Source organism: Equus przewalskii, chromosome 5, assembly GCF_037783145.1.
Source record: "Equus przewalskii isolate Varuska chromosome 5, EquPr2, whole genome shotgun sequence".
Lineage (NCBI taxonomy): Eukaryota > Metazoa > Chordata > Mammalia > Perissodactyla > Equidae > Equus > Equus przewalskii.
The window spans coordinates 64,169,729-64,197,722 of NC_091835.1; the positions used below are offsets into that span (position 1 = coordinate 64,169,729).

The 27,994-nt window shown below is 37.6% G+C and overlaps 1 protein-coding gene across 4 annotated transcripts in view; it reads right to left on the minus strand.

Moving 5' to 3' along the window:
- NELL2 (neural EGFL like 2) overlaps positions 1-27,994 on the minus strand; it is a 362,958-nt gene that overhangs the window by 313,864 nt on the left and 21,100 nt on the right. Inside the window, exon 2 of one of the 4 annotated variants that reach the window (XM_070621105.1) lies at positions 3,464-3,585. The exons of the other annotated variants lie outside the window; for them this stretch is intronic. The gene's annotated coding sequence lies outside the window, so the exon portion shown is untranslated. The remainder of the gene's footprint in view (positions 1-3,463; positions 3,586-27,994) is intronic. 4 annotated transcript variants of the gene reach the window in all.

The following is a 27,994-nucleotide window of genomic DNA, read 5'->3' on the forward strand; positions in this document are numbered from 1 at the left end:
GTTCTGTAGGTCATAAATCTGACACTGGTCTCATCAGGCTAAGCTCAAAATGTTGACGAGGCTGCATTCCCTTCTGAAGGGTCTAGGTGAGAATCCATTTCCATGCCTTTTTCAACCTTAGTTCATTGCCCCTTTCTTCTGTCTTCAAAGTCAGCAAGAGCAGACTAAGTCCTTCTCACAGTGCATTCTCTCTGGTTCTCGGACTACAGTTTGGAAAGGTCCTGTGCTTATAAGGACTTATATGATGATATTGGGGCCACTTGGATAATCTAGGATAATTTCACCATCTGAAGGCCCCTAATCGTAATCACATGTGCAAAGTTTCTTTAATGTAAGGTAACATATTCACAGGTTCTGGGAATTAGGGTGTGGACGTCTTTGGGGAGCCATTCTTCCAGCTATATAATTGAAAGAAAACACTTTTAAATTGTCTAATGGGGTTTCAGTGTGTGTAGAAATTCATTTCAAATATAATGTAGTAAGTGGAAGGTAAAAGAATTAAGAAAAGATATACTATGCAAACATTAATCAAAAGAATGTTTGAGTAGATATATTAATATCAGAAAAAGTAAACTTTAGAACAAATAAAATTACCAGGGATAAAGAGGTACATCATGTAATAATACAAGGCTCAATTCACAAAGAAGACATGACAATCCTACATGCACATGCACCTAATAGCAAAACTTTAAAATACATGAAAAAGTTACCCTAGGGAAATAGTGACAGAACTGAAGGAATAGATAAACCCACAAGTGTATTTAGAAACTTCCCACGTCTCTCTTTCGTAATCTTCAGTCCCAGGTAGTTACAATGCCAAATTCCACTAAACGTTTAAAGAAATAATAACATCAACTATACACAAATCTTCCAGAAAATAGAAAAGGTGGGAACATTTCCCAACTCTTTTTATGCAACTAGCATTACTCATACCAAAACCAGACAAAGACAATACAAAACTACAAAGAAAACTAGAACATAAACACAAAATATATCTTTTTTAACATACATGCAAAATCATCAACAAAATATTAGCGAATCAAATACAACAATATATAAAAAGAATAATAAACTACAATGAAGTGGGGTTCATGCCAAGAATGCAAGCTTGGTTTGATATTTTCAAATCAATCAATGTAGTCCACTACATTTACAATCTAAAGAAGATAAATCACGTGATGATAGTTGATGCAAGAAAAGCATTTGACAAAATTCAACACTAGCAATGATAAAATAAATAATTCACTGCAAAGTAAAAATAGAAGAGAACTTCTTCAATCTAATAAAGAACACTGAAAAAAATTCTACACTAACAAGGCAACATTGCACTGGAGTTTCTAATCAATGCAATGAGCCAAGAAAAATAAATAAAAGCCATTCCGATTGGAAAGGAAGAAATAATTTTTCCCTAGACGATTTTGTCATCTACATTTAAAAATTCCCAAAGTATCTATGAAAAAGCTACTAGGACTAGTAAGTAAGTTTAGAAATGTTACAGAAAACAAGGTCAACATACAGAAATCAGTTGTATTTCTATATTCCAGCAAGGAATAATTGAAAACATAAATAAACAATACCATCCATAACAGCATTAAAAAATATAAAATACTTATGGAGAAATCTAACTAAAAATACAGACAGGATTTTATACTGAAAACTAAAGAACATTGCTGAGTGAAATTAAAGAAGACCTAAATGGGTGTAAAGATTTACCATGCTCATTGATAAGAAGATTTAATATTATTAAGGCATAAGTTACACACATATTGATCTACAAATTCAAGACAATTCCAATCAAAAGCCCAATAGGGTATTTGATAACAATTGATAAGCTGACTATAAAATTTATATGGAAAAGCAAAGAAAATCAAAAAGGCAAAAAAAAAATTGAAAAGAGCAAAATTGGAGGATTCGCACTGACTTCAAGACTATACTAGAAAGCTATAGTAACTAGGACAGTTAGGTATTGGGATGAGGATAGACATATAAATAATAGAATACAATATAGGAATAGACCCACACATATATGCTTAATTGATCCTTTAAAAAGGCATCTAGATATTTCAATGGATAAACAATAATGTTTTAACAATGATGCTTGAACAACTGGACATCCATATAGGTAGGTAGGTAGGTAGGTAGGCTGGCAGGAAGGAAGGAAGGAAGGGGAGAGAAGAAATCCTTATCTGTAACCCTTATCTTGCATCATATATAAAAATTAACCTGAAAGAGATCACAAGCTTAAGTATAAAAGCTAAAACTATAAGACTTTTAGAAGACAACATAGGTGAAAATCTTTGTGACTTGGGTTAGGCAAAGATTTCTTAAGCAGAGCAGAAAATGCACGTAAATTAAAAGGAAAAAAGTGATAAATCGTACTTCAAAATTAAAAAATAGCTTTTTGGAAGAAACCATTAAGAAAATTAAAAGAGAAAACACAGAAAAGGAGAAAATATTTGCAAAGCATATATCTAATAAAGGACTTGTATTCGGATTATTATAAAGAATTCTTATACTGCAAGACAAAAAAAATCAATTAAAAAAGGAAACAGGCAAAATATTTAAATAGACACTTTACCAAAAAGAGAGATACACATGGCTAAAAAGTACATGAAAAGGGCCCCAACATCAGCATTCATTAGGAAAATCCAAATTAAAACCACAATTAGATACACACTTATTAGAATGGCTAAAATTAAAGATTGACAAGTGCCGCTAGAAGCAAAGTGACATGAACTCTCCTTCTTTGCTGGAGGGAATCAAAATGGTACAGGCCCTTTGGAAAACTGTTTGGAAGCTCCTTATAAAGTAAAATATTCACTCCTAGGTATTTACTGTAGAGAAATGGAAACAGATTTCCTCAGAAAAACACATTTTGGAATGTTTATAGTAGATTTATTCATTTTAACCAAATGTAGAAACAGCCCAAACGTCCACTGACTGATAAATGGATAAACAAATTGTGGTGATTCAGGCAATGGAACACTATTCAGCAATAAAAAGCAGTGAACTGATACATGCAGCAATACGCTTCTTTGATATGCTGTTGCCTGTTACAAAACCTGTGATGATGACAGGGTGATTCTTGACTCATTTTCTTGTTCCCTTCATTTTACATCAACAATCCTCAGAGTATCTTGTTTTCTACTCCACGGGTAAGCGGAGAGTGGTTCAGATGTATTTAACCAACCACACACTTGGGCACCTCCCACACCTCACATGTAAGCTGAAATGGCCTAACACTTCAAGACTTTTATTTGTGAGGTTTTGTCAAAACAAATAAGACCACATAAAATAATAGAATGATTCTGAAAATAGACTAGGAAGGGTATAAAGAGACAAGAAGAGATTGGCAACTTTAAAATAGCATGATGACATATGACATGGAAAAAAGAATGGTAAGTGGGAGAAGAGCATTTATGTAACAAATGTGCCTCTCCTTCCAAAGCACACTCTTACTCACTTGTTGATGGTGGAAGGTCAAAGAGATGCCCATTTTGGACAAGGGAGGAGGTTGGGTTTCAGTCAACATTCTTTATATTCTCCACACACTTTGAACTATACACACAACTCATCTGAAACTCTCTAAGAAAGATAAGAGAAGTGTTTCAAACACAGTTCTCGAGGCAGCACGGTGAAAAGAAACAAGCTTGCAACTTGGTCAGGACTCTGGGGTCAAGGCCCTGTCCCACCTTTTTCCTGAGCCAGACACAACCTCCCTGCACCGGTTATCAGGACAGCATAATAACTAACGCCCATCTATCCCAGGGCTGCTGAGGGTCAAGTCCACTTCGAAAATTGCCATGCAGTGTATCAATGCTAGTTCTTACTGTCATCACATTAAACTATGCCACATCAGAATTGGCCTGTTTCTGTCATTCCCCTTGTGATTCAGTTATTGCCATGCAAAATAATGGCAATTAAAATCAGTCCATAGCAACAGGCAGAGAAAAGAGAAGTGGAAATGAGAATATGGGTAACTACATAGCACTGTTAGCTAGAGAACCTTGTTGGTTAAATACATATATATACAGTGTTCTGAGCAGAGGACTGACTTACTGGCTCACCAGATGTTATCAGTCTCAGCCCAGCCCCACTGGCCTGATGGTTAAGTTTGGCCTGGACCTCCCCACTCCTCAGTGGCCATGGGGAGGCTCACACACAAAAAGAGGAAGATTGGCAACAGATGTTAGCTTAGCTCAGGGCGAAACTTCCTCAGCAAAAAATAAAATCAAATAAAGTAAAATAAAATGTTATCAGTCTCCAAAAGCCATGAGTCATCTGTTAAAAAACTTATCCCACCATGCAGTCCTTAGTTTTAACTGCCAATAGACAGACAAACAGAGAAAGCACTGGCTGCTTTTGCCAATACACTGCAGTACACAGTGTTCATCGCAACAGAATGAATGGTCCACGTGGACCCAGCTCATCTGCGGGCTTCTGGCCTTGCTTAATGTTTCCTATCAAACGACAGGGCTTTGCCTAGCATTAAGAGACAAACTAACCCTCCTCAGAAGAGCTAAAGGCCAGAATATTCTTAGCAATATCTAGAAACCAGCATTACTTATGTTAGATTTCTCCCTTCATCCTGTAAACTTAACTCCAGAAATGGTAACTACAGAAATCATTAAAAATTCCATTTTCAGAGGAAGATTTTTATTTGTTTCTGCCTCTGCTATCATCAAAAATAATTCTCTTTTTCTAAGGCTACACATAGCCCACACCTTAAAGGAAATTTACTAAGTTCCGGCCTCAACACACAATAATTCAAAATCTCTCCTGACTCATCACATAATTCTTGCTAGTGCTTAGCTACCGACATTAGAATTTTCTTTTTGATGAACATGTAGTTACTAGAAGGAAATTCCAGACCAGGTTCCCAAATGCATGGCTTGAGAACAAGGATAAGAGGCTGGGAGGGACCCAGATTCAGCGTGAGCTCAGCTAAAGCATCTATTCACACATATCTTCAAATCCTCTGACAGGAAGAAATGCCTGAAGAGTTCTGTCAGCCTGCCAGGTCCAGCCATTATCTCCAGCTCTTACTGTCTTGGCCAAAGGCTGGACCCGAGAACACAAACAGAAAGACAGAGCTGCTGAATGAGCAGGTAAACAAAAGTGTGAGCACGGCAGGCAGTGTTAGGTCATCCTTATCCTTTCCCTGGGCAGGCTGACTCTCAACATTCATAGCGTTAAGGTGATTTGTTGGGAAGACTGGCCATCGCTCATAACTGCATAATAGGAAAGCTTGAAAAGTTCTCAGTTTGCAAACCAAGACACAGACAAGTCAACTAATTTGTTCCAAATCACACAACTAATTAATTTCAGAGCTAGCGCATAAGCCTCGTTCTCCTAATTTACTTTTTTACTCAACAGTTGTGGAGGTCCAACTACGTGATAAGCACCATGCTCCATGACTCAGATCAGCAAATCTCAACCTGGGTCCAAGCGCCACTTTGACCAAAGGGACCTTATGAAGAGTTACAGACTAACCTACAAATATAACTGCTGCCTCCAGATCCTCCAAGAAAATTATGTGCCCCCTCATGGACTTTCTTGAACAGCTACATGAAGTATTATGTAGGCCCCAGCTATACGTCCCTGAGCGAATCTCTCACTTTCTGTCCCCACACTAACTCTGCTCTAGTACCTCTTGGGTGTTCCTTGAACCAGACAAGCATGCTCCTGCCTCAGGAACTTTGCACACCCATTTTTCTCTGTCTTGAATGCTCTTCTCCCACCCACTTCTTTCAAATATCACCTTCTTGGTGAGTCCTTCCCAAAGACCCTATTTGCAACCCCCCCCCCTTATATATACTCAGCACTTACTATGCCCATTCTTTGCTTAATTTTACTTATTTCTATATTTATTACATATTTGATTATTTGTTTACAGTCTATGTCCCTTCACTCTAGGATATAACCTCCATTTTTCACAGGTTTTATTCACTGCTTTATTCTTTTTTTTTTTTTTTTTAAAGATTTTATTTTTTCCTTTTTCTCCCCAAAGCCCCCCGGTACATAGTTGTGTATTCTTCGTTGTGGGTTCTTCTAGTTGTGGCATGTGGGACGCTGCCTCAGCGTGGTCTGATGAGCAGTGCCATGTCCGCGCCCAGGATTCGAACTAACGAAACACTGGGCCGCCTGCAGCGGAGCGCGCGAACTTAACCACTCGGCCACGGGGCCAGCCCCATCACTGCTTTATTCTTAAGAGCTGCAACAGTGCCTGGCACATTGTAGATGTCAGTAAACATTTGTTGAATACAAGAATAATGTATATAAATGCACCTAGTATGTGTCTGGTATGTAGTAGACATTCAATAAACGGTAGCTACTATTATTTAGAATTTAACTAGAGTAAAGTTATGCAAACTAGAGATCAACAGGCTATAATCCTTTAAAGCACGCAAAACCTCCTTGTTAACATCTACAGAACATTCTACCTAGTTGCTAAGATATGGCAAAAGCCTGCCTCTTTCATATGTAGGTCACTACTATACATTCAAAATGGGTTCAACAAGTGATTTCTGATGGAGATCTAAGTTTCTAAGTGAAACCACCTGTGTAAAATTTGCAGTAGTTTTGTAAAATAATTTTTTTAGTGACAAAAAGAAATTGACAACTTATTTTCGCTTGTTATTTATCTCAGTCCTTCAGGTTCTTACTGATTGTACACAAGAATGTGCCTCAAAATGCCTCCAACTTAGGATAAAGCACATTCTTTTCATTTCCTTTAGTTTCCTCCTTTTCCCAGAGGAAAGTGTATCAATGTGACCGACAACTATTTTTCCGACATTACAAGTGTATTTCAAGTTTTTGCTCTTCTATTCCCTTTATTCACATATCAAATTATTTTTTCCCTTTGACTTGACTATTGTGGCATCCTGTTTCCTTCTGTGGGTGATCTATTATTTTAATTGACAAAAACTCATGTGTGAATGTAACTTTATTTTCTATACCTCATATTCAATTTAAGACCTCACTTTTTCCTGGCAAAAGAATAATAACTGTTGTTATTGAGTGATTACTATGTGCCAGACATTGTCCTAAGAGAAATAACTCACTGATTCTCCTAATAGCCCTATGAGGGACCCATATTACAGACGAGGAAAGTGAGGCATGGAGGGGTTAAATATCTACAGCTGGGGTCATACAGCTGATAGTGCTAAAGCTGTTCAAACAGAGGTAGTGTGACTCCAGTGTTGATTCTCTTAGACACTCCACTAGAGTTATCTCTTCTAAAAATTGCTAGAAAATTTAATCTAGTGAATTCTAGGCTGATTCAATCACTTCTATTTTTTTTTCCTGGTCATTTCCACTTTAAACTCAGTTGAAATTCTCCCCCTTCATATCATTGCCTGCAAGGGTGCATATATTTCATCAGGACAGTGGCAGAGAAGGCATCTTCTCCATCATCACCCTTACAGATTAGGGTGTGCTACTTGTATTCAAATCCCCCACTTTGCCCATTTGCCTCCTTCTAAGGTGGTCCTCACTCAGAGGGCCATCCTTGTTCCCTCTGCCCTGCCACTCTGACCACAGCTGTTTGAGTTTGATGAATGTTCCAGATATCCTAGTAGACTGGAACCAAGAAGAGAGGTCTGGTCTAGCCCAGAGGTGGTCATTGAAGCCATGGCAGTGGATCTTGCTGAAATTCTCCATGCTCTAATAGCTGGCAGATTCATATGCAATATGCAATCCCCTAGAGAGGTCATGTTCTCGAAGTTCTCCCACAGGATGAACCACAAAAGGACCTCTGCTCTCAGCTCAGTCACTGCCACTCCAGGAGCCCAGGTAGCTGGGACAATGTCCCTTAAGAGCCAAAGTCACTTACATTATTATTGTTGTTGTTATCATCATCATTGTTTTATTGTCGAATTTTTGTTTATTCTTAATTTTCTTATATATTAGTGTTCTCTTCAAAAAATTTATTTTTATTTCTATGACAGATTTTTTTCCTTCTGTGGGTCAGGACTCTGTATAGAAAAAGCTTTTTCCACCTTTCCCAGTAGACTGAAAGCTCTGTAAGAGCAGGGCTTGTGTCTATCTTATTCATGGTTGCACGTTTAAGGCCAAACATAATGCCAAGCAGTAAGTCCAGGGCTCAGGGCATATTTGTTTAAGCAAGTTGAAATGGAATTTCCTCTCCCTCTTCTTACTCAATTACTTAGAATGTGGATCTGTTCCTTACCTTGAGAGGCCCTCAGAACAATATTTTTTTTACAAATCATATGGATATATTTATTGAATATATTGGCAAAGTACACTATAATTTAAAGACTACAGACATTTTCAAATATATCTTAGAAATGGAACGAGGCAATTCCAATAGCATGTTCACGATGTTGCTGTTTTCTTTCTAACCCTGGTAACTGTTCCACACTGAGTGAGGTATCCGGCAAACTTGTGAGGCTGCCACCGAGCTGAGAGAATAAGGGTATGGTTCAGAATAGGACTGCATCTCTTTTCAAGATGTGAGCATTTGAAAAAGGAATCAGTGTGTGAAGATCAATCTAGAGGAGCGTGTGAGTGAACAGTTGAATGGCATGACTAGAGTAGAGATAAAAATAGCACCAGACTGACAGACCCCATTCGAGGTTTCCACTGCCAATTCCACCACTGTGCATCTGCACGGGTCAAAGGATCTTCTCCATCACAACCACCAAGCCATAGTCACAAAAATACCTAACACCTACAAAGTGCCCACCAGCTTTCAGTCACTGTGCTTAAAAGTTTTCATAGATTATTTCATTTATCCATCACAATAGCCCTATAAGGTAAATACCACTATTATTACCATCAAACTATTACAGATGAAGAAATCAAAGCAGAGAGAAAGGTAACCTGCCCGAGGTCGACATTAAGTAAGGGGCACAGTTGGGCTTTGAATCTTAACAATTTGATTCTAACACCCAAACTCTTTATTTTAACGTCATAAACCCAGAGGACATGAGTTTAACTCATGGAAATTCACATGGGGAAGACACTGCTGTTCGGCGCACTGCGTCAGTACGCACGCGGACCCGTCTGCCAGCGCTGCTGTAGCAGACTACCACAGACTGGGTGGCTTAGAACAACCGAAGTCTATGCCCTCGCGGTTCTGGAAGGTGGACGTCTGAATGAAGGGGATGGTCTGAGGCCTCTAGGAGGATCCCTTCTCGTCTTGTCCAGCTTCGGGTGGCCTCAGGTGTTCCCTGGTTTGCAGCTGCATACCGCCCATCTCTGCTCCAAGACCCCAACCCTTAATCAGTCCTTTCTCTTGAAGCTCTCTGAGTCTCAATGTTCTCACTAATTTTCTCTATCAGCAGTTACGTTCAATACATCAAGTCCTTTTCAGCTCCAGAATTCTATTATTCTAAATGAAACACGGCCCAATTAACTCTTCACATATTCAGTTATTAACACAATCACGTAAGCACAATTTTGCTAATAAGAACTTAGCATAAAGTCATCCTTCACTTAAATGACAATTATCAACATTATTTTAACACAGTTAAATCAAGTATTTCTGGGATCTCATCAGTGCCTCTTTACTGCTCGGAGTGGGCGGAGGCTGCGGTATCAGGCATGATTACAGAGGAGGCTCTCGTACCATCTTAGAACAAGCTGCCTACGCGATCTGAGAGTAGCTGAGCTCCTGTTCTGAGCACCTAAGCAAGCCTCACAGCTGGGCTCTCCCAAGCCTCCTAATCGTGAATGTCCACATAGCATCCTAAATAACGAGAATAACAACTATCATTGAGCCTTCAAAGGCTTCTTCCTGCCCTTAGGGCCATGTCCAAAACCCTAAACCTGCCTACACCAGTGTTTCACAAACTGTGTTTCTCAAACTATTAGAGACAGACTAACTTTTCCCAGTTTTATTGAGGTGATAGATGAATTTTTAATCTCTAATCCATTTTGAATCAACAGATTAGAGATTTAAAATTTTATGTTTCTAAAGTATAAGAAAACAAACTTTCAGAAAAATAAATGTAAAAAGACATACAAACTCAACAGAGCTAAAATTACATTTCAGTAAATCTAATCAGAACAAACATAAGAGGAAAGAATTACAGAAACTACATACCCTGTTTATTGCAAGCGTGCAGGAGATTGAAACGGAGAATCGCTGATTATGCTTAAGATTTTTGTCATTTGCAATCACAAAAAACAGAAAGTTATAAAGAAAATAGAAATTCCCGTATTAAATTGCTTTACAGACACTTTGAACGCACACTGTGTATATCAATAGTTGAGCTTGTCTTCTACTTGTTAATTTACCCAGGTTGGATTGATGACAATGCTACTCTCATGGGATAACATACATCTGTGTTTTGTTTTATTAACACTCATAATAGAGATATCAGTCTCACAAAGGAATATTGACAGAAATGGAAGAAAATGAATTACAGTAAGCTCAGGATATTTGTTTTTAATTTTTATCTAAAGTAGCAAGTGATGCTATATTTTCAAAATCTGTCTTTGATTCTTTGTCAGTAAACAGTTACAACAATTTATCATGTAAAGTCATGACTGAATTTCATTATCTTTCAAAAATTAAAAGGAATGCTGGATGCGCTATTTTTTCATTCATACATCTTCTTTTGATACAAAGTAAAACTCCAAACATTCTGTCAAATTTGTAAGGCATTCACAGATGTGCAACCCCAAGATCATCAGTTATCCCATTGATACTTTTTGTTAAATTACGGAACATGTCATAACAATCCATAGAAACTGCTCTTCTAAGCTTCTAACTCTCAATTTTACCCTTCGGTTTTACCTATTATTGAAATATACTTTACATTCCTTCCTTGAATGAATGTATTTAGATCATTGAAAATATCACAGATGTCAGATACATAAACAACAATTCACAACTTTAAAATATTGAGATAAAACTGATTTCTTATCTTACAGAAAGACTAAGTTTCTTTTGTGGTTCAAATGTTCTCAACAGACCATCTTCCCTCTATAATCATCATAATAATTCAGCATGCAAAAACAATTGCTTATGATCAGTTTTCCTATCATTCACATCAATAAATAATAATAAAGAGAATAATGTAGTAAAGAATTTAACACATTAGCCTTAACATAACTCACAATTTTTACCACATCACTAAGCACACTGCTGTCTAGTTCAGCTGACATTTTTCTTTTAACAAGTCTTTCTCAATGAAGGAAATCTTTACCTATGTATTTATTCCAGAATGCTTTTCTATTATTGCAGTTGCACTATTAGACGATACATCTACTTAAAACTTAAAGGGCAAACCACATTAGCTGACACTGACCACACGCTTAGATGCTGTGGTAACATCAAAATGCAGTAAGAGTTTCTACACATTTACTCTTTATTTATCTCATGTAGACCCATTATCAACAGTTTAAAACTAGCACCACACTTTGAGCAGCCTTGATCTACAAGACTCTCCATAATCCATCTCTCATTCAGCTGTCCAGTCTCATCTCATGCCACTTTCTTCCTCACTCTCTATACTCTGGTCATATGCAAATACTCCATGTTCTCTCCCACTTCAACTCTATAGTTCTATTAGAACTTGTCATCTTTTTTTTTTTTAAGATTTTATTTTCCTTTTTCTCTCCAAAGCCCCCTGGTACATAGTTGTATATTTTAGTTGTGGGTCCTTCTAGTTGTGGCACGTGGGATGCCGCCTCAGCATGGCCTGGAGAGTGGTGCCATGTCCGCGCCCAGGATCCGAACCGGCGAAACCCCAGGCCCCCGAAGCGGAGTGCAAGACCTTAGCCACTAGGCCACGGGGCCTGCCCCTGAGCTTGTCATCTTTATAACCATTTATATCTGTGCTCCTTCTAGATCATAACCACTGTAGGGCCAGAGACTATGTCTACCTTGCTTGATCATCAAATCCCAAATGCCAGGAACATTGCAGAGGTTCAATATTCATTGATCAGACTTTTTCTACAGCAGTTTACAGAGTACAGCCACAAAAATGTCTCTTCCTTTCTCATATCTCAGAAAAAATATAAAATGACATATTCAGACTCATTGGTAGCAACAGTAAAAAGTAACCCCCCATATTGATAATATGCCTCCTTCTAGGAACTATTTAGCTCCTGAGCCTTCTGGAGGCAGGAAAAGAAAAGGAATAAAGGAGAAGGGGGATGAGATGGGATGGGAAGGAGGGCAGACACAAATGAAGAAAGGGGCCAAGTCAGAAGAGCAGTACAAAAGCAGCTAAGTTTTCTGTATTTTGCCATTTGCTTGGCCTGGAATGGCCTTCCATCTCTCACTTTGCGTCCCCACTCTCACCCCATACCTGACCTGATGAACGTCCACTCATCCTTCAAGACTCACATGATTATCACTTCCCTTACACACACACACACACACACACACACAGAGCTGAGGTTGGATGCTCCCTTCTCAACTGTATTCTTCAAATCCATAGCGCTCAGTATTCACCTCTGTTGCAAAATATATCCTATCATTTTCACAAAGTTGTTTACTTGTCTATCACTTGTCTATCTCCCCTTTACCTAGAATGTATCTGCCTTGAGGGCAGGAATTCTTGCTCACCTTTGAAGTTCCAGCACGTGCCTGACCCAATGAAGATTTCAATATACGTTTGCTGATATGATGAATGAATAAGGTTTGTGTCTATTTTCCTGGCCATGACAAGTGTCAGTAGGGTGGGGTAGATGACGGATGGGAGCAGGGGAGTAGAGAAGGGAAAAGAGAAAAGAATTGAGTGTGGAGTGAGGGATAGAAATTAGGCCAGATGGCAGTGAAAGGAACTCTTACGGGTGAAGTAAATGAGGACAGATATGTGGGAGAAAAAATAGATAAGAAAAAGAAGGCACAAAAGATCACTGAGTTATTACAAAAAACACTAATATTCCATGAAATTTTATCTTGGCTTTTTTTCTTTACTTGAGCATCCTTGTTCCTTTGCTTATTCATTTATTTTTCCAACAATAATTTACTGAGAATCTACTTTATAGAAGGCGTTGTGTTAGGTTCTAGGAATATGGAGATAGAGAACTGAGCTGGTAAACAGCTAGTCCTGATACAGCACGATAAGAGCAAGAATAGAGATTTATACAGAATAGAAGAAGGGTGGGGAAGAAGGGCATGTAAACCAACAGACTCTACATATTTACCACATGGATCCTTTTGGCCCCTCAGTCAAAGAATGGACTGGTAACACATCAGTCTTTGCCTGAGATGGGTCGCCATGCTACGCCTTGGGAGGATAAAACATTCTGTGACTTAGAATTCTTTTCATATTTATCAGTGTTCAGACTTAGAGTTTTGTCTTTAGCCAGTTTTAATAATAACAAAAATATATAAGACTATTCTAATTTAAGACATCTTCTAAAGCTAGCCAGACAGGCAAATAATGTTTCACATTTTATGAATTATTTTTTATCCCCACTTTTCTGCAGCAAACAGATAAATTCCACCCCACCTAATGTAATAGGGAAAAGTATTGATTTCTGAATTTGCTAATTTCACTTTGCTGATATTTTATCTTGGATTTAGAACAGATTAATAACAGCCTAATGGAATATATCTACTTAACCTGATTTACTAGTATCATTATTTTCATCACTGCCATTTCTGTAAAACTTCAAAATTTGCTATCTGAGGTCTTCAGCTGGGTGTGTGATTTTTTAAATTGGTAAGCTGATGTATCGCATCAGATTTATCATATCTGATATCATATTTTATAATATGACATATATCATAATTTATAAATTCTATTCATTTAAAATCATTTAGTGCATAAAGTAAAATAAATGTTTATCTAAATTCATCCTTACACAAAAAGTTCAGATTAGGAAAAAACCATTAAACTTCAACTACAGTCTGGTTTCTAAAATAGCATGGTAACATGATGTAGAATCAGAAACTGAGTGTATTGCATACTGAATTTTCAATTAAATATTGATACCATTTGCTATGCTTTCATAACTCAAAGAGACTGTGAGGAGGGTGGGTAAAGTATGGAAAGTCGCTTTCCATAAGAAATTCTAGCTAGAACCCAGTCTAGAAGCTACGATGACAGACATAAAATCCTGGTTAACAATAGAGAGGGGAGCTAAAAGATATAATGAACAGTAAACATGTGGGTGAGAGGTATGAATCACAAAGGAGGTGGTAGGAAAACAGGTGATATTTGTTCTCCTATTTGATTGGTTGGAGTCGGCAAGGAGATAAGGCAGGAAGTAGAGAAGGAAGAAAGAAGCCCTATGGAGAAAGGAGGTCTCCTGTGCCCTTCCCCTTGGCACTTAGAGGACAGGAGCAGATTGGATTCTTGCTTTGGTGCTAGAAGAGCATCTATTTCTCAGGGTAACAGAGTGTTAACTCTGGTCAAAGGGTGATATGATGAGATTACAGCAATTTACTAAGGGCCATCAGTTCAGTTAAAAGGAACAATATGGAACAGCTGAAATGCAAAGAGGACATCCCAATTGGCATGTAAGATTTACATTTATTTTAGCCTTGCCTAAAATTAGTGTTTCATTTTCTGCATCTATTTATATAATTGATTAGTATTCATTTTGATGATTAAATAAAAAATATATTTTTGCAGATAAATGCAAAATCACAGTTTGGTCTAAACCTTCATTACAAACACATGGAGTTTTTCCTGCAATTGTTACCATCCTAAGTAGTTGAATTATAAGCCCTAAAGCCACAGTTTTCAAACTCTTTCTAACTCATGTTCCTTTCACAAACATGTGCTCCAAGGGAATTCTCATTTGTATCCACACCACTAAATATGATTTTTGTTGAGTTTTATTTTCTACAGTTTTTATTATGAAATCATATATCACCTCTCTACACCTTTAATTTGATACCAATACCACCACCCTAGGGTACACCCTTCCCCCTTGAGATTCACAGCCTTAAGGAAATCATTCAACGTTTCTTTGGTGGCATTATATCACCAAAACATATAGAGATGGATTAAACAACTGGGTTACATTATTATCTAACATGTCTACACTGGTAAACACTGAATTCAACCATTAATAAAACATAACACATACATCTATAAATAGAAAATATTTTGCTATATTTGGTTTTATAGAATGCTATAGTCTGATTGGGCTAGAGAAAATAAAGCATTTAGTGTGCTATTTAGGGGGAAAAAAGCAAAAGAGTTTGAGATTTCCATTTAGGTCAAAGTGGTTAAAAGAGTAATAACTACTCAGGAGGATGGGGAGAGGGGCTGCCAGGACAGATTTCAGTGTGGCTAAGTCAGAAAGCAAGGAAATGTCATTTTGGAAAGGCTGAAAGTTTTGCTACTCCACGAAAGTCACGCAACTAAGCAATTCTTGATGATTGCTAAGTCTATGTGCTAGTGTAAGCTACTATGAAATACACAGCAAAGTTTAAAAAAAGAAGGAAATGTATATTTTTGTCCAAGATATCCAGCTGATGTTAGCTCTATATGCTTCTTAAATAAGCTTGCAGGAGATTTCTAACATCTCCATCTCTTAGTTAAGTGCTCTGTTGATAAATGACAGAAATTAATATAATTTAAAAATTTAATCAAAATCAACTGACATTTCTTAAAAGGATTCTATGGCTAAGGTATACATGGGAGCAGCAAAAGCTTCAATGATGTATATTTCTAAAGGCATGTACCCTTAAGGAAGGTGTAGTCTAGTCACAGAAATATGTATGTACACACGTGAAAACTATTGGCAAAACAAAATGTAACTGGTTCCATGGGAGAGAAATTACTCAAAGTACTAGAGGAACACAAAGGACAACGGCAATAGATTAACTGGAATTTTCTTGGAGGATGGAGTGTTTGAGTCAGACTTTAAAGTAAATAAGTTGGTTTCTAAAGGGTAGAAAGGAGGATGAGGGATATTCTAGATGGATGGCACATCAGAAGAAATGTTTCCTCCCTTTTTTAAAGAATAAAAATCTAGTTTACATGCATGCAATGAACAAGTAAGAGATAAGGACAGACAGGTAAGTGAAGCCCATAGCTTTCAAAGCCATAGTGATTCTGGGCTTTATTTTGAAGACAATATGAAACTACTGAAAGTTTTTAAGCACAAGATTGACTCAGTCAGAGAACTTTAAAACATTCTTTGTTCTTTTGTGCAAGTACATACTAAATATATTATTGACAGGCCTTTATAAAAAGGCCTATCCATACAGTACTGGAGAAATCAGAATTTTAAAAATAAGCTGTGAATCCTCTCCAATTTGACAAGATGACTGTGAATAATAATCATCTACTGGGGTTGGCTGAATACCTGTCAGGGTTGCCAGATCACAAAACAAAATGCAGAAACTGACATAACAGTCTCAGAAACAAGAGAAAACCAATGAAAGTTCACATTTATAAAATAAGATGTGGCAAAGAGGAAGGTTTTCCAGGATTAAAACTTAACATCTTCAAAATCCAGACAAATGAACATGCATGGCCAGAAGCACTCAAAACGCATCTATCAAATGTGTAGATTCTTTTTTTTATTTTTAGGTTTTTTCTGAGGAAGATTAGCCCTGAGCTAACATCTGTGCCAATCTCTCTCCACTTTATATGTGGGTCACTGCCACAGCATGGCTGACAAGTGGTGCAGGTCTGTGCCTGGGATCCAAACCCACGAACCTGAGCTGCTGAAGCAGAGCGTGACAAACTTAACCACTAAGCCACAGGTTAGGCCCCTGTGTAAGATTCTTTTGGATCACTAGCTTATAAAGATAGCAAATTAAAAGCCTAAGTGTTATTTTGGAAAAATTCTTTCATTTTATTACATTGCATGCCCCAAATATGGGGAAAATGGGAAAAAGCTAGATCATACACTGTGACACAAATAATGCTATATGTTCAACAAACTCTGTTTTCTTTTATTGTAAAGACACAGCAAGCGTACACTTCCCCAGTCCCCTTGTTTAGGAAGAGCTCTTGACTGCACTGTGGCTAAGAGAATATGGGTAGAAGTGACATTCAACACTCCCAGGTCTGGCTCCTGAAACCTCCATGCTCTCTTTCTTTCCTTGTATTCTGGCCAGATGCAAAAATATCCAGTGGAATGCTCTGAGACTCTTGAAGATTTAAAAAGCAAAACACAAGAAAAGCCACATGGTAGAAGGAGATTAGATCCCTGAATGACTGTGTGGAAGAAGAGGCCCTCCTTTGACTTCCCAATGACCCTCACTGGATTGTGACATGAGCTAGAAATAGAGCTACTGGGATCTGGGATTGTTTGTTACAGTAGTTAGCACACTCTAATAAATATAGACTCCAAAACTGTATTCATATATAAAAATCAGAAGAGTTATACAATATAAATTCCAATCCTCCTCAAAGTACTTCAGGACACATTCAAAGCAATAAATACACCAAAACGTTACACTATAATCAAACTTCCAGGATACTAAAAAGCAAAGCTAAAGAGAAATGATTTCAGGGAAGAGATAGAGTCACTAGTTATTACATTTTGAAATAAGGTGGCCTGATAGTTCATTAGGGATTTGGCTATTCCATGGCGATTCTCCAGTGGGCCTTGACCAGTGAGGGTCAGACACAGTTTGGGGAAGAGACAAAGGATCCTGAACACTAAATGACTAGACCAAATTTTCTCCAGCTTTACGAGTTTAAAAAGAAAATTCTTATTTGTAAGAGTTATGATGTAGATTTTTTTCTTGTACTTTCACCTTTATTTTTATATTTTTTCCTAGGACAGTTTTTATTCTTTCTTCTAATGTAGTTGTATTTGTGAGCCGGCATTTTTTCATCATCTATTTTTAATGTATTTTTAATTTTTTTGACAGATTTCTATTTTACGTGGTATTTTTTTATACATACTTTTAAATTTTCCTTTTCGATACTTCTTATCATTCTAAGCACAAGTTCTCGTGACTGTTTATAAATCTTATCTGAGATGACTCTAATTTCCAAATATGTTTCTTCTGTAAGATATGCTTTCTCGTAGTAGTATAGGTTTTTAAAGTGAGTAGTGAATGAGGCCAGACTGACCAAGCAAAACATAGAGCTCAGAAAATAAGAAATTGATGAATATAAATTCCTTCTTTAATATCTGGTCATTTGAGCACTGACAGATCCTTAGCGTCTCTTCTCAAATCACTTTTTTAAGATAAATTGAATTATTTCATATCCTCTTCTGGCCCATATCACCATCAGAATATCCTGCAACCCACAAGTAGATGATACAATATCTGTCTAGCACTGAGCCCCAGAGGGGGCCATTTTGTTTGAATGTTCACAAATAGACATTCCTTTGCTGTGAGGAATCACACATATATTCATTTAACAAATGTTTAATGGTCTACTACACACCAGACATTGGTGATCTATTAACGAACAAAACACAAAAATTGCTACCCTCTCAGAGGCTTATGGGGGGGCAGTTAACGAACTAAATTAACTCCACAATTACTTACACAGTGTGTTACACCATCACAAGAACTATGGAAATAATAAAATAGGAAAGATAAATAGGAAGTTTATAGAGAAGAAACAGAGGACACAGCAAATGCCTTGAGATAGGAACATTCTAGGCATACTTGAGGAACAGAAAGAGGATAGAGTACCTGTAGCCGCAGTAGTACGACTGCGGTAGGGGGGAAAGTAAGAGGAGATGAGGTCAAAGATGTAACAGGGAGCCAAGTCATGCCAGCCTTGTGAGTCACTGTACGGACTTTGGCCTTTTCTTTAAGTGAAATGACGAGTCACTGAAGGATTTTGAACAAAGGAAAGATATTAAACGAGTTATATTTAAAATGTTTAATTCTGGCCTCTATGACAATGACTGAAGGAGAAAGGGTGGAGCAAGTAGGAGACTATGACAATAATCCAGGTGAGAAATGATGATGGCTCAAACCGGGGTAATAGTGGTTAAATATGGTGAGAAGTGGTGAGATTCTGAGTATATACTGAAAATACACTGAATTCAGAGCAAATAGAACTTGCTGACAGATTGGATGTGAAGTATGAGAAAAAGAGAGGAATCAAGGAAGACTCTAAGGTTTTTTACATGAACAACTGGAGGGATAAAATTAGCACTTACTGAAATGGAAAAACTAGACAAAGAACTGGTTTGGGGAAGAGAAGCTAGAATCAGAAGGTAAGTGTGGGACACATTAAACTTGAGATGACTACTAGACATCCAAATGGAGATACTAAGCTGGCAGCTGGAATTACATGATGAGAATTCGGAGGAAAGGCACACGCAGGAAATATAAATCCAGAAGTTATCAGCATGTAGGCAATATTTAAAGCCATAAGACTAAATGAGATCACAAACACTATGAGAATGGAGGGGAAGAGAATAATCTGGAGCACTCCAACGTTAAGAGTTCTGAAAGAAGAGAAAGACAGAGCAAAGGACTGAAAACAATAAGCCAGTGAATTAGGAGCAAAACCAAAAGAGGGCAGAGTCACAGCAGTGCCAAATGTCGCTTGTAGGTCAAGGAAAATGAGGATTGCTATTCGATCTTTGGAGTTAGCAACATGGAAGGCAGCAGTAACCTTGACCAGAGCTATTTCAGTTGAATGATGGGAGAAGAAGCCTATTTGGAATGATTCAAGAGGAAATGAGAGCAATGAAATTAGAGACAGTGAAGACAGACGACTTTTTGGAACAATTCTGCTCTAAAGGGAAGGAGAAAAATGCAGTGGTAGCAGGAGAGAAGGGACAAAAGCATCAAAGGAAGTTGTCTTTGTTTTTGTTTTAAGATGGAAGATATAACAGTACGTTTGTCAGACGGTAGGAAAGAACCATTAGGGAGATGAAAATTGGTGATTGAAGAGAAAAGAGGGAGAATCACTGGAGTGATGTTCTTGAGTACATTCGAGAAACGGAATCTAATACTAAGTAGCGGATTAGCCTTTGCTGGAAACTTGGATAGTCTTTCATCCATACTAACGAGAGAAGACAGAGCTTAGACACACAAAAGCAGAAGGTGTTTAAACGCAGTGGCATTTAAGGATGTTCTCTTCTGATTGCTTCTATTTTCTCATCTTCCTCATCTCATCTCCCTAAAGTTAGGAAGGGGTAGAAATGTTGGAAGTTTGGGGAAAAGGAAGAAGGTATGAAATAGACATCTAAGAGTATGGAAGTATGGGTGGCATGGGAAAATATGATGGCCAGGAAGCAGTATAAGTTGACTTGAGTTTAGGGGTCAAGAATTTGAAGTGAGACCAATAAGCATGGGAAGATACACAAGATAGATTAGGAACAGAAGAAGAGTTATATTTAACCAGTCTTATGATGGCCAAGGAATAGAGGGTATGTACAAGGGAATGATATAGTGATTAATCGTGAAATTTGAGCTAGGTTAAAAAGGTGGTAAAATAGGAAGGAAATGAGGGATAAAAGGCAAGTAGAGACAAAGGATTGTTGAATTGGGGTATTAGGAAGTAAACTGAGGATAAGAGTTTATAACCAGAGAAAGACGCGTGGACTCAAGATTATGGCAAGGCTGCAATTATTAGTTATAATATAGTCTTGAAGGAACAAAGGGATGTGTCTGAGGAAGGATACAGAACAAGATCACTGAAGGAAAGGAGGTCAAGGAACCAAGTGGCTAGAGTAGTAGAAGGATCATTCAGGTGGATATCAAAATCTTTAAGAATTATGGCAGAAGTCATGTTGGAAGAAGCAGAAGTGAGCCAGGAGCTAAAACATTCAATAAATAAGAGCATATTCAACAAAAAGTCCAAAGTAAATGAGTTGATGAACCTTTGGGCTATAAAGATAAGGTATTCCTCATTAGGAATGGGAACCTGCTTTTGCCTTTTACAGAGTGTTAATGACCACACTAGAAAAACAGATAATTCAACAATCAAGTTAAAAAGGAATCTATTAAGTAGTGGGTAAATCACCGTGACATCTTTAAGGCTGGATCACGCCTTTCCACTCTGTTGGAGGAGTTCTTCAGAAAAGAACCCATACAACTAATGCACTTCGACTGTCTGTGAAAGGAGAGTTAGCTGCCATAATTTATTTAGATTTACTTTGAAAGTATTTGACCTTAAAAAATACCTTACACAGAGCACACAAGAACAGAGAAATTATGAAATCAATACAATGCTCAAAAACTGAATAAGCAGTTACCTCTAAAAATAAACTAATATTTTTTAAATATGGGAGCAGGAGGAATGATAAGGAAGGAAATGATTGAGCCGTTTAATGAGATTATTTCCTCCCAGAGTATTCTAACTACTGTAAGTCAGCAGGGAAATGTGTAGGTTTCAGAGAATTGTTCCAATCATTCTGAACATTGATTAGATCTGTTCAAACGTAAGGAGACTATTAAGGAAAACATACATTTCCAGGGGTGACCATTTAGCTAAATGATGGCATTTTGATTTAGCAGCAAACACAAAATATTCCCAGTTAGATTTTAAATTATACTCACAAATTATAATCTTTCACAAAGATAAGTAGATGAAACACCAGAAAAAAAGTAAATGTATCTGTTTAATCTTTGCCTCCCCTAAAAAAGAAAACTACAAAGCTCTTACAGGCAATCTAGTTTCAGTGAATGTATCAAAATTAAAAGTAAATGAAAACTAGAGATGCTTTTCAAGGTAGCTGTGTGTCATGACTGAATATTTACTATGTGATAGACGCTGGGGAAACAAAAACGAGTAGGAGACACATCCCTGCCTTCAAGTCATCCGCAAACTAGAGGGAAAGACATGCACATAAACAAAATAGGTATGTGCAATATACATGTATATGCCAAATACTAGGGGACCAAAAAGGAGGGTGAGCACATCTTTCCGAGTCAGAGGAGGGCCACAGGTGATGTGAACTGGGCCTTGAGGATTGAGTTGGAGTTCAGACTGAAGGAAGCCTATGTGTGTCTGTGTGCTGGGAGAGCGAGGTATTGGGAAAAGAGAAGCTCACTCAGAGGGAAACGCATCAGTAAAACTTAGAGGAATGAGAACGCACAGGACATTTAGTTAATTGCAAAGAGAGAGGTGTGGCTTATGAGGAGAAACAATGGATGACAAACTTGTAAAATGAAATTGGAAATGTAGCCTTGGAAGCAATTTATTTTTAAGACAGTTAAGTAGTCTGTTAGACTAAGTAGACTGTTTATCCTTACTCCTGTTAAGTAGTTATTTGCCAAAGTGTGTTCCATAGAATATCAGTTCTATAGAATGTTGTCGGACATTACGTGAAAAGACAGCATGTTTGATTGAACAAGGTTAAGCAAAATTTAAAAGATTTATTTACTCTAGACTTCTCTGCACTTCTTAATATACTACTACACATTGTGAATCTCAGAAAGAAAATAAATAAACAGTTTTACAAACTAATTTAACCAGAGAACACCCCTCCCCCTTTTTAGGAGCATAGTAGAAAACTAATGTTCTGTGGGAATGAAAAATGCTACTGGGGCAATAAAGAAATCACTGCAAAATAAATTGGTTTCCCATATATGACATCATATATCTACTCCTCCACCCAATAAACATTTATTTAGTACCTTCTTCATGCTACACCTAATAGTGCATAAAAGCACACAAGCCTTATAAATTCAAATTATGGTCATATGAATAAAAGTAATATTAGATTCTTACTGGATTAATCTGAACAAAACAAAAACGAACTTGGATTCTTACCGTAAAGGCTCCAAGTTCATCACAGTGTTGTAGTAGTTAGGAGTGGAGACTCAGAAGCTTAACTGCCTGGATTTAAATCCTAGCTACCCCACTTTCTAGCTGTGTGACCTTGGGCAAATTACTTACCCAATCTGTGCTGCAGTTTTCTCCCCTCTAAAATGGGAATTGTAACAGTATCTAACACAGAGGTTGTTCTGATGATTAGATAAATTGAATAAGTTAATATTTACAAAGTGCTTAGAACAGTGCTTGGCATATAGTAAGCATAATATGTTTTTTTAAGTCAATAAAATAAATATGCTAGGGTCAGACAAAGTGTTTTTCTTCCCTTTCCCAAAGTATTTTATTGCACATTTACTCTGGAAAATGTTTGTAATAAGTCAGTAGGCTGTTTAGAGACTGGTGAAAATGCGATAACATAAAGCCGTTTGGGCTCTTCCCTTAAGTAGGAAACTTTACTAAACATCCATCTTTACCCTAGGAGCGAGCCATGGTCTGCTCGCTCTCATCATTTTCTCTGCACACCTGGTTAAAAGAGTCAGGATACAAAAATGGAACAGCAGGATGAAGGAACACACTTAATTGCTAGTTTCTTCTTTATACTTCTTCCAATTTTTCAAATTGTCCAAAATCAGTATCTACTATTTTTATAGTTAGAAAAAAATGTTATTTTGAAAAGTCAGCTTTCAAACTAGATTTAGAACAAAGATGAATACAATACGGTGACTTTTCTCCTTCCCAATCCAAAAACAGTAACCAGAGATAACTGGGAGGGGAAGGCAGGATTCAGAATTATGTTTCAAATTACAAATAGTTGTGAATTTACCAAAGAAATTCTAAGTCTTAATATACTAAAAAAATTCATGAACATTAATATATTTTAAAGAAAACAACATGATCCACACTGAAATCATAGCTGCTTGACAATTCAGGTCACTCTACCTTCTTTACAGAATTAAAAAAAAGAAAATGGTTTTCAGAGTTACCTTAAAATTAAAATTGTAAGAGAGTTTAAGAACTTAAATTTTGACGATTAAAACTGAGAAGTCTTCTCATAGACATTTCATAATAATAAAGTCTAAAAGGCTTTTTTTCCCTTCAGATTGCATAAAAGCGTATTCCCCATTTCAGTAAACGCTGACTGATCATTCTGATTCTCAGGTCAAAAATCTTAACCATTTCCCTCACATCCCACATCCAATTGCGCAGTGCATCCTCTCCGCTCCCCTTCAATATTTATCCAGAATCTGAGCACTTATCACCTCTACCCACAACCACCTGGGGCCAAGCCACCATCCTAATTGGTCTCCCTGCTACCGTCTTTCCCTTCAGTCAACGCTCAAAACAGCATCCAAAAGAGTGATCCCATTACAACATAAGTCACATGAGTGCCACTTCTCTGTCCAAAACCCTCAGCAGTTTTCCATCTTATTTGAAGTATAAGCTAACGTCCTAGCCAAGCCTTCCATGACCCAGTTCATGTCACCCGTCTGATCTCATTGTGCCTTGCCCTGTTCCATTTCAGTCTCTCCGGCATCCTTACTGTTTCTAGAACAATCCAGTCAGGCCTTTGCACATGCTGTTCTTTCCGCTTGCAATGTTCTTCCTACAGATGTCCACATGGCTCGCCCCTCGCCTCTTTCAGCACTTTGCTCAAATGTCACCTTATCAATAAGGTTTTCCCTGACCACCTCTTTTAAACTTGCAAACAACCAGACACACATATTTCCTATCATCCTTCCCAGAATTTTCTCTACGTATCACTTAACACAATCTAACACCCCCATATATTTTCCTTATTTATATCACTGAATCTCCTCAATAGAATGAAACCATCATGAGGACAGAATTTTTTTCTGTGTTTGGTTCTCTGATATAGTCCCAGAGGCTAGAACAGTGCTTAGCACAAAATAGCTGCTCAATAAATACTTAGTGGATGTTAAATGAAAGTGGAGGTGTTGAGTAGGCTTTTGAATATATACTCTTGGAATTTGGAGAGAGGCCTGAGCTGGAGATATAATTTTAAGAGTCATCAGTGAAGATAGCATCAAAAATAAAGAGACTGGGTAGAGTCAGAAAAAAAAAAAAAACTTTCAAGAGAACTCATTTTCACAATATCCACTGGAAAATCATAATGATAAAAATAATACACTTTTTGCAAATGTCTAAGTAGCAAAATTTACAAAAATGAAGGCGATTAGAAAGATACAAAATATGTAACTAATTGTTAGAGTCTGAGTCAATATTTTTTAATTGCTTCCTAATTGCATTTTGCTTTATTTCATAGTCAAGGTTATCTTGTCTTCTTAGTAAATGAAGGACATGTTTCTCATCCTTGTTTACCATCTGATCTTAAACAACAACCACAGAACACTAATAAGGGAATGAAACATATGTAACGTGTTTCTAAAGAATTCCCATTCTGGTCTTCATCTTCTGTGACCACGTAATTGTACTGGTGACCGGCAGGACATGTGGGAATTAAAAGTACTATACTTGGAAGTAAGTGGAGATTACAAGTCTCTCTCCAATAATTTGAAACTTATTCTGAAGCTTCTTCAAAATAGAAATGTGGAGCCCAAGGTCAGACAACATTTTACTAAGAAGCGGCCATTAGAATGTAGAACAGTTGCCTCAAAGACTCTGCTGTCTGCATTTTCTGGAAACAGATGCGAAAAGTGGGGAAAGTATCATAAAATCACCTCCACCACTGCTTGAGAATTTGTGTTAATTGTATGGATGAAGTTTCAGCCCATTGTCCTTCTTAAAAAATATCGCTCATCAATCCTTGCCATTGGTTTCAACAGGATGCAAACAGCGTCGGGCTGGAAGATGCTCAGCTGCAGAGTAATCTAAAAGCTTTTGCAAACACCTTTAATGCATATTCACAATCACCACTTTCTAAAACGCAATATTTCATCACCTACTATATTTAAATTTCTAAAATCTTCATTATATATTTCAAGGATGTTTAAATCAAAGTGAAAGTATTGGAAAAGCCTACATAATTTAACAAGTAACATGTAATAGAGGGTGCTGAGTCAGCAGATGACAGGCAATCAACAGGCCAACCTCCACTGTAGGAAATCTGCAAATAACTGCAGACTTAAAGGCATGAAGATGAAGAAGCTGAGAAAGAAATTAAAATTTTATAAAGGAAATAGACAAGGGAAATCAAATGAAGGAAAAAAAGTATAAAGGCAAGAAAGTTGAAAACATAAAAACAACCTGAACAGTAAGTAAAAGAAAATCAAGTAAATGAAATGCCTTCAAGATCTAAATAAACTAAAAAGAAATTGATATTATTCAACCATTGCACAAGACTCACATTTTTAAAAATGGAAATTATTATAATTGAGGTGGGGGCGTGAAGCACAAGAATTCTGGAATATTGTGGAAACTAATATTAAATAGGCCATCGTTGTGAGTTTTTCTTAGTCTTCTTTCCAATAAAATCTCTAGAGCCTTCTCTTCTCCATCACATCTCTCTAGCACTCCTCACTGCATCCAGCATTATAACCACAAATCTACCTTCCTCGACACAACACACCGATTTTCCTGGAAGAGAGGTGTGCAAAGAACGGAAGTCAAGAACGTGACAAAATTTGAGCACCTTCTGGTTGGCCCATTCTAAGTGATATTTAACCCATATTGAACACTAGCATTATAGAGTCATAGACTCTCAAGATCAGAAGAGATTTTAAAGGGCTCCCAGTCCAACCAAGCACCCGTTCTCAATTCCCCGTGCAACACTCCTGCCAAGCAGCTAGATTATTTTTACTGAAACATGTTGATGGATAGAGAATCCACCATCTTCCAGAATGACCCATTTCATCACAACCCAAACATCACTTCAGCCTGTTATGTATTCCATTCTTATGTCGCTCAAACTAAACATTTTACCTGAGACATTTACTGATAATAAAACATAAAAACACAAAAGTGACTGAGGCCTACCCCACAGAGACTCTCATTTATTGATATGATTGGGGGATCCCTGAGAATCAGTATATTTTCAAAGCTCTCCAGATGATTCTAACATGCAGCCAGGATGGAGAAACACTGCCCCAAATTAAGTTCTCTCCACACCACAGCAGGGTTACTATTAGAAAATGTCACGTGATCCATCTCCTTAAAACTTCCATCTATTAGTCTCAGTTTGACTCCTTGATGAATTTACAATAGAATAAGGGACATTATAACATGCAGCGTGTGCAAGATTTGAATTCAGACAGACTCAGCCCAACCACTTCCTAAGTGAGGGCCCCCAGCCAAGTTGTCTGTCCTGAATCTCAGCTTCCACATCTGTAAAAAGAGGATAATAATAACGAATGGGGTTTGAGGGAGATAACACATTCCACATGGCCATCACAGTGCTATCATGTCCCTCTGAGCCTTCTCTAGGGAAATGTGGTGGACAGAGCCTAGGGTGGCCCCATGATTCGCGCTCCTTGATGTTCACATCCTGCATAATGCTCTCCCCTTGAGTGTATGTGGGACCTGTGACTTGCTTCTAATCTACAGAATATGGCAAAGATGAGGATATTTTCCAGATATAAGTAAGGTCTCAAATAAGTTTATTTTGACTTAACCAAAGGGAAGACTATACTAGGTGGGCCTGACTTAATCAGGGGAAAGCCCTTAAAAGACTGGACTCTCCCTGAAGCTGGAGATCCCAAGCAGGAGAGATGCTCCTGTGGGCTTGATGAAGTCAGGGTCATGATACAGAAGCTCACATGGAAGGTACTGGGGATGGCCTCAAGGAAGTGCAGGTGGCCTCCAGGGCCTCCAGCCAACAGCAAACAACGGGGAAAACTCAGAGCTCCCAGTCATAGAGCTTCAACGAAATGAATGTTGCCAACAACCCAAGTGAACTCAGAAGCAGATTCTCTCTCAGCCAATCCTCTAGACGAAAATGTAGCCTGTGAGGCCCCAAGCAGAGGGCCAGTTAAACTGTGCCCAGACTCCTGAGCCACAGGAACTTTGAGACAATTAATAGTGTGTTGTTTTGAGCCACTGAGTTTGTGAAAATTGGTTTGCAGCAGTAGAAAAGTAATACCGTTGTTGTTTGAACGTTTCAAGTCCTTTGTGGGTCCTGGTCACTCTACCCAAAACACTTCCACTTTAGCTAAACTTCCTTTAAAGTGTGGCTTCCAGAAGTGGATGCAACCATCATAGTAAAAATTTATTCAGGTAGAAATCATCAATGGATGCTAAATCTGGGACGGCAGTAGTGGTAGAATTTAATGAGAAACAAGATATTTACAATTAAATTTGACCATGCCCTGTTATATATCTTAAGGTACAGATCCTCTCTGTTGTGCTAGTCTCACATTTAGAGTAAAGAGAAAAGGGTGCTCTTGTTCTTAAATTATTTTGCTAATGAGCATCTTGGT